At 43.1% G+C, this 14,836-nt stretch overlaps 1 protein-coding gene across 2 annotated transcripts in view; it reads left to right on the forward strand.

The window, feature by feature from the left end:
- Positions 1-14,836, forward strand: part of DAAM1 (dishevelled associated activator of morphogenesis 1) — a 348,912-nt gene that overhangs the window by 63,076 nt on the left and 271,000 nt on the right. The gene's annotated exons all lie outside the window — the stretch shown is intronic.

Consider the following 14,836-nt stretch of genomic DNA (forward strand, 5'->3'; position numbering starts at 1 on the left):
AGTCTCCGAGGCAGTTTTTATTTTGTGGCTCTCATCGAGAGAACGACAGAATTGGGACATTTCAGCAGGCCAGAGATCATGTGCTGTACTTACATTTCAGTAAAGCCTTGACATGGCTACTACTACTACTACTACTTAACATTTCTAGAGCACTACTAGGGTTATGCAGCGCTGTACAAATTAATAACTAAGGACAGTCCCTGCTCAGAAGAGCTTACAATCTAAAGGACGAAATGTCAAGTTGGGGTAGTCTAGATTTCCTGAGTAGAAGTGTTGTGATTAGGTGCCGAAAGCGACGTTGAAGAGGCTCCACATAGGTATGGTATAGTCCCTAAAGTAACTGGCTGAGTGAGAGGAAATGAAAGATAGTAGTAAATCTAGCTCACGTTCAGGATAAGGGTGTCACCCAAGAAGTCCCACAGGCATTGGTTCTTGGCCTGCTTATTTTTTAAAAACATTTTGTAAGTGATATTGCAGAAGGGATATTGGATAAGGTTTGCTTCTGTGTAGATAACCAGAATCTGCAATAGGGTAGACACCCTGAAAAGTATAGATAACATCATGAGGGATCTAGGAAAACCTGATGAATGGCCTACAACTTGGCAGCTAACATTTAATGCTAAAAAAAATGCAGGGTCATGCATTTGAGCTGCAAAAACCCAAGGGAATGGTACAGTATAGGGCGTGAAGTATTTCATGTACAAAAGAAGGGCAGGACCTATGGGTGATTTTGTATCTGATGGTCTTATAGTGGCCAAACAGGTAGAAAAGGTGACAGCAAAAGCCAGAAGGATGCCTGGGCGCAAAAGGAGAGGAATGGCCAGCAGGAAAAAAAGGATTTCAATGTCTCTGTATAAGTCTCTGATGACAGCTTATTTGGAGTATTGTGTACAATTCTGGAGACCACACTTTCTAAAAGATATGAAAAGAATGGAGCTGATCCAGAGGATGACTATTAAAATGAGCAGTGGTCTTCATCATAAAGCAGATAGGGGCAAACTTAAAGATCTCCATACATAGTGGTCTAAGGATGGTGAATGGTGACTAGACTCGGGAGTAAACAAAGGAAATAATTATTTAAGGGAAGGGTTTTGAATGCTTGCAACAGACTCCCAGCAGAAGTAGTGGAGATGAAGACTGTAACTGAATTTAAGAAAGCATGGGGCATGTGTAAGTGTATTGTGTTGACATTGTAATGTTTGAATATTTTTACTGTTGTGTCACCTGTGTTTTATTTTTGCTGTACACCACCTTGACTGAATTCCCTTAATAAAGTGGTAAACAAACCCTAAGAAAATAAAGAAAGGATCTGTAAGGATGAGGAAGGGATTGTAGAGCTGCTTGGTTGGTAAGGATGGGTAGACTTGAAGGGCCATATGATCTCTTTCAACCATCATTTGCTGTTTCTATGATAGAGCAGCAGAAGTGGTGGTTTTTTCCCTCTTCCTCCTGCGCCTACCCATCTAAGCATGTTGGTAAGAGGAGGAGGGAGATGTCCAATTCTTCTTTTCAGGCTTGTTCCATGCTTTGAATTGCACAACACTACACTGTCCCAGAGGTCTAAAGCGTGGCACGATGGGTCAAGCGAGTTGGGCTAGGAAAGAGGAAGAGGAGAAGAGCCACCACTTTAGTCCCCAGTGTGCTGCCTGTGCCCTGATTCTGCCATTACTGTTCTCTCCACTGCTGCAATCGGGGCCAGAAATGGGACCATGAGGAGATTTGGTGGATAGGCAAGAGAGTGCTGGAATCAGAGAGGCTGTGGGTTGTGTGGGGGGAAGGGAGCAACAGTGACTCAGGTGAATACAGTAGGGATAGGAGTCTTTGGGGGAGGACTATACAGAGTGGAAAGGCTTTAGGGCAGAGCAAGAGTGATGGAATTTGAGGTGCTGCAGGTAGGTGAGTGAGTGAGTAGGTTGGGAGGGGAATGAAGAACTTGTGAAGGGATCAAAAAGGTGTGAGGGGTGGAGAGAGAGAACTAATGGGATTGATGTACAGTGGGGTGTGACATTTTTTTTCCTTTCCCTGATCCAGGATGCACTTTTTTCCTCTACTCCTTTTTCCATCCCTCTGTTGCCTAATTACCCCTTTGCTCCTCCATCACTTTTCTAGCCCTCCTACCTTGATCCCCTTGTCCTCTATCCCTCCTAAAAAAAAAAAAAAAAAATTTCAAATTAACTGAACACACAATGTTAGAAAATGACTTTTTAAATAAAGTATAATAAATTTAATATGCAAATATATAGAACATAATGCAAATCCTTCTCCCCATAAATGTTGTTCCAGTTCTGCTTGACAATTAAATGACTTTGACACCCCTGCATTAGGGAGCAGAGTAGCTGTTGTGTACTCTGCTCTGGCCACTCCACATCATCCCCTCATCTCCTAATCCTTAGAAGAAACAGGAAGGGAAGGGCTGGATTAAAGAGGAGTAGCTTTGATTTAATTTGCTCTGTGTACTCCAATGTCATCCCCTCCCCTCCTGTTCCCTGCATACCTGGAAGAGTAAGAGCAGGCAACACAAGGGTCTGAAGATAACTCAACCCCCCAACCCCCCAACCCCCCATGGCCAATGTTAACAAAAACAAATTATTACAAGCAGAAACAACTTGTTTTAGCAAAAGAGTAGGTCAAGAGTGATGCTCAAAAATAAAGGACCACGTTTACAATTAGCAGGGAGTTCGGACAGTTTCTACTAGTTGTGAAATGGAGGGGAATCCAATTCATAGTTCTGAAGAAACATTCATCAAGGGGGGAAAAACTACATACGAAGTGATGGGATATACTTAGTGAATAACTGGTCTCCTGTGAGCAGAGGCATATCTGGACATTGGCAGGAGGGGGGACCAGAGCCAGAGTGAGGGGGCACATTTTAGACCCCCCCCCGCCATTGCCGGACCCCCCCCCCCGCCGCCAACCCTCCCCTGCCGCCGTCGCCTACCTTTGCTGGCGGGGGACCCCAACCCCCGCCAGCCGAGGTCCTCTCTTCTGTTGAAAAGCTGGGGGGGGGGGGGACCCCAACCCCCGCCAACCGGTCCTCTCTTCCGTTGCAGCAAAGCTTCCTTCAGTTTCAAATTCTGAGTCTGACGTCCTGCAACGGAAGAAGAGAGGACCTCGGCTGGCAGGGGTTGGGGTCCCCCACCAGCTTTGCAACGGAAGGACCTCGGCTGGCGGGGATTGGGGTCCCCCATCAGCAAAGATAGGTGATGGCGACGGCGGGTTGGCGGCGGGAGGGGGGTGGAGAGGTTTGTCGGCAGGGGGGTCCAGGGCCAAATCTACGGGGGCCCAGTCCCCCGTGGCCCCACGCAGATATGCCCCTGCCTGTGAAAGAGAGAAGTAGGTCAGTTAGGAGAGCAGCACTTGAGGGAGAAGGCTGTAGTTCAGCTAGCTTAGCACTGAGAAACACCAATAACTGCTGTGGTTCAGATAAAAAGTAAAAGCCCTTGCTAGATACAATCAAATAATTGAATGTACAAAAAGAATTTACAAGAGTTATTTGAGAGAGATTACATTGAATATGCAGGCATGTACACATGATTATGAGAAGTTCGCTGGCATTTATAAATATATATCAGAACATACTTTAAGATAACCCTTTTGCAAAACCAACATTGGATTTTTTTTTCAATTTAGTATAAGTAAAAGGTTTAACGCTGCAGGCTGGAGGATCTGCTGAAGTTGGAGCTGTAAGTTTGAGGCCTAGTAGGGTAAACACCTTTGAAAAAGTTATAATAAGCTAACTCTTGTTTAAAAATAAACATTTTACAGTTGAATTCACATTTTTGGCTAGGTCTAAACGAAATGGACCATTTCACATTGAATTTTCTCAAGGAGTAATTGATGCGTTTCTAATTGTTGGGTTCTTTTGACCCTGCAGTTTCCAGCAGTTTCTTTGAGCTGCTAGTTCTGTAAGGACCATGATTAGGAACTGGCATCATGAACTCAGTCACAACTATCTGGGAATTTTTTCCTCTAATGTATATACCCTCCCTCCACCCAAAGTTCCCATTTTGGTTATTGAAGCTATGTCCTGTTATAGAAATGGTGCCTTTCTGAAGTTTTCTGAGGTGTGTGGTCTGGTGTAGAAACAGGTCCATATGTGGTCAAGTGATTTGTTCTTGTAACCTATTGATGTTTTTAATTGCATTTCACTTTGATCATATACTGGAAAGGCAATTTAAGAAATAAACTAACTTGCAATTGCAGCTGTGTGCCAGGGATCTTGTACCAGGAGTCATAGGTCCTGAATCTGGCCATTGGGTAATGTCTATGACACTTTCCCTCTCCCTCTCCCACCCAGATATCAAATTACGACCTTCCATGTCTGTGACCAGTCTGATCAGCTTTTAAGATTTTGTTGGCGTGGCATGCATATATGCTTTGTGTTTTATAAAATGAAATTTAATATAACATTTGTTTGCTGGAACATCTAAGACATTTCAGTAAGCTCAAACGGAAGAGTACTTGTGTAATGTTGGAACATGTTCGCACAGACAGAAAGAAATGGTTTAATTAACCATTATTCAGTATATAGTATATAGCACTTAACCTTTTGACTCGTATCTCTGTATGTAGTAAGTTTCACAATAACGGAGCTTCAGGATTATGTATGTATCCACTTCTGATATGGACAAGTATGCATTCTTGCATGACTGCCTTTAAAGGGAGGAGTCAAGAAAAATCATTAGTGTACAAAAATGATTGGGTGTGCTGAGATGCAATAATTATAGTCATGTGGCATTATACATTCACACATCCACAATTGAGTTAGTGTCCGAGCTGGGAATACACTCCATGAATCAAAGGGATTCTGAGTCCTGCTCCTATTAATCCACCCCCCCCCCCCTTTTTTTTAACAAGGTCTTTATAAGAATAGATTTTATGTATAAACTAGGAAAAAAGGCCCGTTTCTCAGTGCAATGAAACGGGCGCTAGCAAGGTTTTATAATGGTAGGGGCCCCCTCCCTCCGTCCCTCCGAGCTGCTTGCCTGCCTCCGTGTGACCGTCAGACATTGTTCGTGGTTCGCTCTGTGTGGGGAGGGTTGTTTTTTTGTTTTTGTTTTTGCTGCGCCTCTGTGCCTGTGCCGTTTCCGTTTCGGCCCTCGAGTGTCATTGCTCCGCCCTCGACGTCATCACGTTTTGATGCGAGGGCGGTGCAGACACTCAGGGGCACACAGGATATCTTGGGCGCCTCAACTTCCGTGGAGGCTTCATTAGAACTTTGGGGTTGCCTTTTATATAGAGAGATTGGAGATGCATTTGTTTGATACAGGAGAGAGTCTGTAGTATTTTTTTCTATTTTCCAGTTGTATTTTGATTTGTATTATGTGCTCAGTTCTTTGTGGGGCGATGCTCAGAACCTAACACCGGCGCTAATCCGCGCAGAATGTTCAGAGGGCTCTAGCACGGGAAACAATGTGTGTACCAAAGATTAGCTCAAATAGTGTTTAAATGTAGTCAAACAGATGTTAATGAGGTAATTTTCTATTCTCTTCCCAAAGCCGCCCTTACCGCTAGAAACCTAACACTAGCTCAGAGCTGGCATTAGGGTGTTTGAATAGAGGATTTCCCATGATTTTCTTCTTAAAATCTGCTGGTTTTGATTGAATTTGGAAGTGAAGGGAAGCCCCTGGAAGCCGAGGGAGTGATTGGCGTTCCACCTTTCAGATTGACACCACATGGCAGGAGCAGTGCCCCAAATTAAGTTCTCCAGAAGAAGCCACAAATAGAGAAACACAAGTTGTGTTGAGAACAAAGGATGAGGATCTGAAAACAGGACAGAATAAGAGGCGCACAGCCGAACATTGTGGATTATTGAGCCAGGAAGTTTTTACTTTTTTCACATTTTTTTTACTCATAGAGCTCCGGAGGTCTATTGCCAACTACACGACAACTACCAGAAGATCGTATGAAACCAGCCCCAAGCTAAGTACTCATTTAGAAAGGCGTTGTTATGTTGAATGTCTGTGGGTGTTATATCCCCGGAATACATTATATTGATTTAAGGAGAGAGGGAGGGCTGAAGTGCGACGATGTTTTCCATCACATATTATGAGTTGACCAGCCGGAGTGATATGTGTTTTACTGAGCACTTTAAAGATTTAGCCATAATAGATTTTGAGTTATTTACACTATAGCAAATTAAAAATAATAAAAAAATAAGATAACAAACAATAGTTAAAATTTAATGCCAAAAAGTGCAGAGTGATACATTTCGGGTGTAGAAACCCAAAAGAGAGATACTGAATGGGAGGGGAGAGATTAGCAAACTCAACTCAGGAGAGAGACCTTGGGGTGTTGGTGTTGGAGGATATGAAGGTGAAGAAACAATGTGACAAGGCGACGGCCATGGTAGAAGGATGCTAGGCAGCATAGAGAGGGGTATAACCAGCAGAAGAAAGGAGGTGTTGATACCCCTCTACAAGTTGTTGGTGAGGCCCCACTTGGAGTATTATGTTCAGTTTTGGAGGCCGTATCTGGCTAAAGATGTAAAAAGACTGGAAGTGGTGCAAAGAAAAGCTACAAAAATGGTATGGGATTGCGTTGCAAACCGTACGAGGAGAGACTTGCCAACCTGAACCAGGGGTGTAGCCAGAAAACAAATTTTGGGTGGGCCTAGGCAAGAAGTGGGTGGGCACCAAGTGTTCTCCCCCCTCCCAGCCACCACCAAAAAAAATATTTCAGCTGGCGGGGAAAATGCTTCTTTCCACCTTGGCAGTATGCAGCAGGCATGCGCTGAAAACTGAGCGTGTGCAGGTGCCAGCATTGTGGAGAGTAGCATTTTTGTTACCATCAGGGGGATGTCTTCAGCTGGCCGAGCTTGAGATCCCCATCAGCTACCACTAAATGTGTGCTACTGTTGGGTGGGCCTGAGCACTAAATGGGTGGGCCCCGGCCCACCTAGGCCCACCTGTGGCTACGCCACTGACCTGAACATGTATACCTTGGAGGAAAGGAAAAACAGGGGTGGCATGATACAGAAGTTCAAATATTTGAAAGGTATTAATCCGCATACGAACCTTTTCCGGAGACAGGAAGGTGGTAGAACCAGAGGACATGAATTGAGGTTGCGGGGGGGGGCAGACTCAGGACTAATGTCAGGAAGTATTTTTTCACGGAGAGGGTGGTGGATACGTAGAATGCCCTCCTGCGGGAGGTGGTGGAGATGAAAACGGTAATAGAATTCAAACATGTGGTCTAAACACAAAGGAATCCTGTTTAGAAGGAATGGATCTATGGAATCTTAGCGGACATTGAGTGGCGACACCGGTATTTGGAGAATACAACCAGTGCAGGACGGACTTCTACGGTCTGTGCCCTGAGAAAGGCAGGGACAAATCAAACTCTGATATACATATAAAGTATTACATACCATGTAAAATGAGTTTATCTTGTTGGGTAGGCTGGATGGACTGTACAGGTCTTTATCTGCCCTCATTTACTATGTTACTATATTACTATCTAAGGAAAATGATGTTACTAGTGGTGTGCTACAAGGTTTGGCTCTTGGGCTGGTACTTTTTAACATTTTTGTAAGTGATATTGCTGAAGGGCTGTTCGGTAAGGTTTGCCTCTTTGCAGATGATACCAAAATCTGCAATAGGGTAGACTCCCCCTGATGGTGTGGATAACATGAGGAAGGACTTAGCGAAGCTAGATAAATGGTCTGGAATTTGACAGCTTAGATTTAATGCTAAAAAATGTAGGATCATGCATTTGGGCTGCAAAAATCTGAGGGAACAGTACAGTTTAGGGGGTGAAGAACTTTTGTGCACAAAAGAGGTGCGGGATTTGGGGGAGATTGTATGTGATTATCTTAAGGTGACCAAACTGATAGAAATGGTGACAGTGAAAGCCAAAAATGATGCTTGAGTGCATGGGGAGAGGAATGGCCAGTAGGAAAAAGGAGGTGGTGATGCCCCTGTATAAGATTCTGGTGGGACCTCATTTTAAATATTGTGTTCAATTCTGGAGTCCACATCTTCAAAAGATATAAACAAGATGTAGTCTGTCCAGAGGGCGGCTACTAAAATGGTCAGTGTGATCTTCATCTTAGTGTATGGGGTCAGACAGACATACTTTGGAAGAAAGGTAGGAGATATGATAGAGTGTTGAAATACCTCCATGACATAAATGTGCAGGAAGCAAGTCTCATTTGATAGGAAGCTCTGGAATGAGGGGGCATAGGATGAAGATGAAAGGGGACAGACTCAGGAGGAGGAAATACCTGAGGAAATACTTCTTCACAGAAAGGATGGTGAATTCATGGAAGTGGTAGAGATGAAAACAGTATCTGAATTCAAGAGAGCTTGAGACAAGTACATAGGATCTCTAAGAGAGTGATAGGGAGAATAGATAGCATGGATGGGCATACTGGATAGGCCATATGGTTTTAATCTGCCTACATTTTTCTGTGTTCCTATGGAATGGTACCAGTGTGTGCTTCACTTCTGGGTTTGCCTGCCGCTTACCATGAAACTTGTGTGCATGCATGAGGCACATTCCTCCTCTTTACTTTAGTCTCACAGAGCACATATTTGCATGCAATTAGTGTTGATCATTGGGAAACATTTTTTTTTTTTGCACTGTTCCTGTGCTGTTCCAGGGCGCTGTTCACCCATGGTGAGAGAGACTTTGAGAAGTCTTTTTTGTTTGTTTGTTTGTTTTTCTATATTTGAGTTTTATTTACTACTTTCTATTAAGAATCATTATTTTAGAAAAGATATTTGTTTTGATTATGTATTTTAATGATGTATTTGTTTTGCTTTGTTGTAAATTGCTATTGGGTAATTCTTTGCAGAAGAAAGGTAGTTTATAACCTTCAGATTAGATATTAATATTGTAATATTGTTATTTACTTACAGGTGTGCATATCAGTTTTCAGCCTAGCCCACTTTCAGGTGTCTGTTAAAATGCTGCTTTGAATAAGGTCAATTAAGTAAATTGGAGTACCATGTAATAAAACCTTTGTAAGCAAGCGAACAATTGCTCCAATGAGACAGGAGTTTGTAGGCGTCAGAAATACATACATTGTTGCATGGCTAAAATAAATAATGAATGGTTTATCTGGAAGCAAAAGGCTCTGGTTTCTCTTGTGGTTGTATCTACATTGTGCAGATAAATGAACTTTCACAGATGCCCTTTTTCTTTTGGCACCTCCTTCATTTTCAGTTGTTGTTAAGTGAAAGGTTGAAATGCGGAGCATTGATCCCACTCGCAATTTCCTTCTACCATTGCTTTAACACCAATCCCTCTGCAGATCTTCTCTCCCCGTTTCCTCATCATGCAACAAGGTCTCGGTGCCTATGTTCTTTCCTGTGCTTCTGAGAGATCTTTGGATTATATTTCCAGGTCTCCTTTGTTAGTCATTGTGAGGGTAAAGTTATAGTGGGTAGCCTAACGCAGTGGTTCCCAAACCTGGTCCTGAAGACCCCAAAGCCAGTCAGGTTTTCAGGATATCCACAATGAGTATTCATGAGAGAGATTTACATGCAGTGGAGGCAGTGCATGCAAATCTCTCTCATGAATATGTTTTGTGGATTTCCTGAAAGCCTGACTGGCTGGGGTGCCTCCAGGACCAGGTTTGGTAACCACTGGCCTAATGTGTTGCAGGTGGTAGCACTAATTACACCATCAGTTTTCTAAGGAAGAGCATATCCATCCTTTCCCTTTGAAAATTACCCCATGGATAGCGAATAGACATATTTATACCTGTTCTCTGGTATACACAAATATCCTGGCTTATTTTATAAGAATATTTAATAAACTATATAGGCAAGTCCAAACCATAGCCCCAGGAAATGTTTTTGCAGGAAATGCAGGCAGTATTTGAATATGTTTAGATGCTATACTCCGGGCAACTTTTTTTTTATATATATAAAAGACTGTTCTTGAATGTAAAAACTTTTTTTTTTTAACCTACAGAAATGTCATTTTAAAATTGTCATCTCTATCTAGTACTTTGTATTTTTATTATTTTTGTGCTCTTTTTCTGAAATAAAAAGTATACACATCTCCTCAGATTGTGCGTGGCTTTAGGGCCACTGCTGAATAGCTCTGCTTGGTCTAGGGATACTGCTGATGGCAGCATTTGCAGCACACTGGAAGGATAAAGTCCCGCCCACTGCACAATAGTAACACTAACTGGCCTGGCTTAGGATGCACTTGTATCAACTTCTGGAGCAAGTTGTTCTCAGATGTTTCCCTCCGCACCCCCCTCCTCCTAGCCAAGGACTGCTATTGCAAAGCTGGGTTGGAGGAGAGGGGAGCATAGGATTAAAAAAGGGAATATATGCTGTGCAGTAAAGCACGTTGGAACTGGTCCCGAGTGGGCCAGTATTGTTGAGTTGGTGGGCACTATTACTTGTGGCCTTGTTTAGAGGGTGCCCTATGAGAATCCTCCCATTTCAAAAACATAGCACTTAATTTTCCTTGTTTTGCTCCGAAAAACATCTTGTCTATCAGCTCTCTCCTGCCTGCCTCCTAACCTCCTGGTGTTCCCTAAAATACAGGATAGATCACTCCCCATCTTGACAATGAAGGTCTCGCTGGGCAGGGTTTTATCTGAACACTACACCTCCCAGATTAAAAGAGAAAGTGAGCAAATAATGGTCTGCTGTGGGTGTATTGTGGATATTAGGAAGGCAGTCCATGTTAACTAGTCAATTTTCTAATTGAGTCACAACTCCCAGTAAAGGTGTATCAAATCATCCTGTCGGAAATGAGTGCTAAATTTAGGAAATAAAGTTGTTGTAAAAACTCTTGCCTGAACTGAGGTTGCTTTCCATTAGCGTCTTACCGATTTTCCAGGCACTGTCTACAGTTTGTTGCAAATGGTTGGGTTTACAGTTCAGACTTACAGAGAATCACAAAAGAATGTGTCCCCATCAGCTGCTTGTCATAGCAGAAACTTGTGATATTTCTCACATTGCAGTAGGCAGAGAGCTATTTAAGGATCATTTCCCATCTATCAGTTGGTGTGCCTTAGGGCTCTCTCTCTCTCTCTCTAGGTCCTCTTCCTTGGTAATTTGATCTCCTTTCATGGTTTCCAGTATTACAGTATCTTTTTGCAGACTATTCCCAGATCTACCCCTCTGTTTCAAAGCTCTCACCGATTTTCCAATCTCAGCTGCTTGGGTGTTTCAGCATTTCCTAAAATTCAGCATAGCCAAAACAGAGTCCTTATTGTCCCCCTCCAAAAAAAAAAAGTCACTTCCCCCATCTCCCCTTTCTCAATTACTGTGAATGACACTACTGCTACCCTGTTCACTCCGCCCACAATCTTTGGATCTCCTGTGATTCCTCTCTCTCCTATGTGCCCATCCACAACACTGCCAGTGCATGGCTTTCTCTACAACCTCTCCAAAATCCATTTCCTCCTCTCTAAACACAACACAATAAAAACAAACTTTAAACACTGCCTTTCGCATAAGCTAACAATGTGGCATAGAATCTATATAATAATTGGTCACTCTGCTTCCCTGGATGGCTGGCTGGCTGGCTGGCTTTGTAACAGCATGCAAATGAGCTGACGTTAGCTCGCCTCCAGCATTCCCTTCCCTCTGTGTCCCACCCTCGCGGAAAGATGAAATGACATTGGAGGGCGGGACACTGAGAGGGAAGGCTGGAGGCGACGTGAGCCGAGCCTGCCGCCGCTGTGAACTGAGGTAACATGAACGGCTTAAAGGCAGGGTGGCAGGAAGGAGAAGAGGGCAGGGGAGAGGAGGGGAAAATTGCTGGACATGGATGGGATGGCAGGGCAGAGGAGAATAGCTGGACATGGATGGGAGGGGAGAGGAGGGGAGAATCGCTGGACATGGATGGGAGGGGAGGGGAGAATCACAAAACGGATGGGAGGGCAGGGCAGAGGAGAATCACGAAACGGATGGGAGGGCAGGGCAGAGGAGAATCACTGGATTTGGATGGGAGGGGAGAATCGCGGGACACGGATGGGAGGGCAGGGCAGAGGAGAATCGCTGGACATGGATTGAAGGGGAGGGCAGAGAAGAATCGCTGGACATGGATTGAAGGGGAGGGGATGGCAGGGCAGAGGAGAATCACTGGACATGGAGGGAAGGGCAGGGGGAAGAGAGGAGAAATCGCTTACACGAGAGCCTTCCTAGGGCCCGTTTCATTTTTCACAAAACGGGCTTTGTTGCTTCTTTAAAAATCAATAAAAAAGGAAAAACATAAAAGTAACAGATGTGCTTTTCATCACCTTCCACTTGGACTACTGCAACCTGCTCCTCACAGATCTGCTGCTGAATTACCTATTCTTGGGGGAATTCTGTACAGGCAGAGACAGTGGTGGCTCACATGGTTTGCACCTCCCCTCAACCAGTGCACAATATCTGTTCACTATGTCTCACCGGAGAGGCCTTTGCAGGCTCCAGTGTGAACAAATACAGGGTGGTGGTGTGGTAAGATCAAGTTCACATGGCACAGCCACATTAGGGAATCGGAGAACGGAAGAGTTGTGTTATGTCCATTACGTGCTTTAGTTTGGTTGTGTTGCAAAGATTAGGCATTTAAGTTGGATCGGTAGGGTATGCCGTTTTAAACAGGTTGTTTTTTTTAGTGATTTCCGGAAGTTTAGGTGGTTGTATGTCGTTTTCAAGGCTTTTGGTAATGCATTCCACAGTTGTGTGCTTATGTAGGAAAAACTAGATGCGTAAGTTGTTTTGTATTTAAGTCCTTTGCAGCTTGGGTAGTGCAGATTTAGATAAGATCGTGTTGATTCGGATGTGTTTCTAATTGGTAAGTCGATCAAGTCTGTCATGTAACTTGGGGCTTCTCCGTAGATGATTTTGTGAACCAGGGTGTAGATTTTGAAGGCGATGCGTTCTTTGATTGGGAGCCAGTGTAGTTTTTCACGGAGGGGTTTTGCGCTTTCAAATCGTGTTTTACCAAATATAAGCCTAGCTGCCGTGTTTTGAGCGGTCTGAAGTTTCTTTAAGGTTTGTTCTTTACATCCCGCATAAATTCCATTGCAGTAATCTAGTGGCTTAGTACCATTGATTGTATCAGGTTGCGAAATGTTTCCCTCGGGAAGAATTGGTTCACGCGTTTGAGTTTCCACATTGAGTGGTACACATTGAGTGTACCTCTATCCATGAAATCTAGACTGCCCCCAATTTGATTGACTGGACTTTTTTGTCCTTTAGATTGTAAGCTCCTTAGAGCAGGGACTGTCCTTCTTTGTTAAATTGTACAGCGCTGCTTAACCCTGGTAGCACTTTAGAAATGTTAAATAGTAGTAGTAACATTTTCTTTGTTGTGGATGCCACTTGGCTCTCTAGTGTTAAGTTACGGTCCATTGTAACGCTGAGGATTTTCCAGCTGTCTGAGATAGGAAGGGTGTGATCTGGGGTGTTGATACTTGTGGGGATGTCCTCGCTGTGTTGGGATGAGAGGATGAGACAATGAGTTTTTTTCTTTATTGAGTTTTAGTTGAAATGCATTTGCCCATGAATCCATGATGTTTTCTCGTGGGTTCCGTCACCATTTGTCTGAGCAAGGCACTTTGACAGGCATGCACAATCTCCCTACTTCTTTCCGATTCCACAGATGGAACGTTACAATCCACGTCATACAAATTGAAATCTCAACAGTAGCACACCTCCTCTTTCATACCAATCTTTTGAATATCTTCTATCAGATCCTTGTCTAACTTCTCTGTTTGCGCAGGAGGTCTGTAGATATCTCCCGTGTGGATACAGGTTCCGTCTTCTCTTTCCAGGACGATCCATAAAGCTTCTTCTTTTCCCCATGTTCCCTGCATTTCAGCTGCTCTGATATTCTCTGTCACATACAGAGCTACTCCTCTACCTCTTAATTCCTCTCTATCCTTCCTAAAAAGATTATAGCCCGGTACGGCCACATCCCATTCATGAGAATCGTTGAACCACGTCTCCGTAATAGCAACAATATCCAAGTTTTCTTCAAACATCAGGGCTTGCAAGTCTTGAACCGTTTTACTTAGACTACGAGCATTTGTGCACATAGCTTTCCATGTGCTTAGTGAGTTTGGGTGTTTTTTTTTATATTTACATTATCTTTTCCTCTGCCATCATGTTTATTCTGGGGATGACTTTCCGAAATCCCATGTTTCCTTTTGTCACCCCTTTTGTCACAATGTAGTATACATTGGAATCTTGAAAAAAGTGTGTATGTTTACCTTTGGTGTGAGGGAGAGGGGCGGAGGAGGCAGTGTTTGCCTCACAACATTTAAAGGTAATCAGTAGAAAGAAAACAAAAGAAAATAAGATACCTTTTTTTATTGGACATAACTTAATACATTTCTTGATTAGCTTTCGAAGGTTGCTCTTCTTCTTCGTCAGATCAGAAATAAGCAAAAGTTGGTAGATGACAGTATATATGAGTGAAACATCAAAGCATTTCAGTGACAGTCTAACAGGATGGGGTGGATAGGTGAGAATCAGAGAGACAGGAGAGCAATACAATTTACAAGGCAATACAATTTTTTGCTTTGTAATGGGCTATTGTATATATATTGTTTATATTGTATATATATTGTAATAGGCTATTGATTACCTTTAAAAGTGAACTAACACGGCTATCACACTATTGTATGTATATTGTATATTTTTTTTATTTATTGCACTTGTATCCCACATTTTCCCACCTATTTGCAGGCTCAATGTGGCTTACAAAGATCTGTTATGTAATGGGCTATTGATTACCTTTAAAAGTGGACTAATGGCTACCACACCTCTCTTCTCACAACATTTGAAAGAAGATGCTTTCACTGAAAATTAAAGGTTTTAAGATAAAAACCATAAAACACTAGCATTCATTTGAATTATAGTTGCCTTTTTAA

The sequence above is a fragment of the Microcaecilia unicolor genome, chromosome 9 (genome assembly GCF_901765095.1).
Source record: "Microcaecilia unicolor chromosome 9, aMicUni1.1, whole genome shotgun sequence".
Lineage (NCBI taxonomy): Eukaryota > Metazoa > Chordata > Amphibia > Gymnophiona > Siphonopidae > Microcaecilia > Microcaecilia unicolor.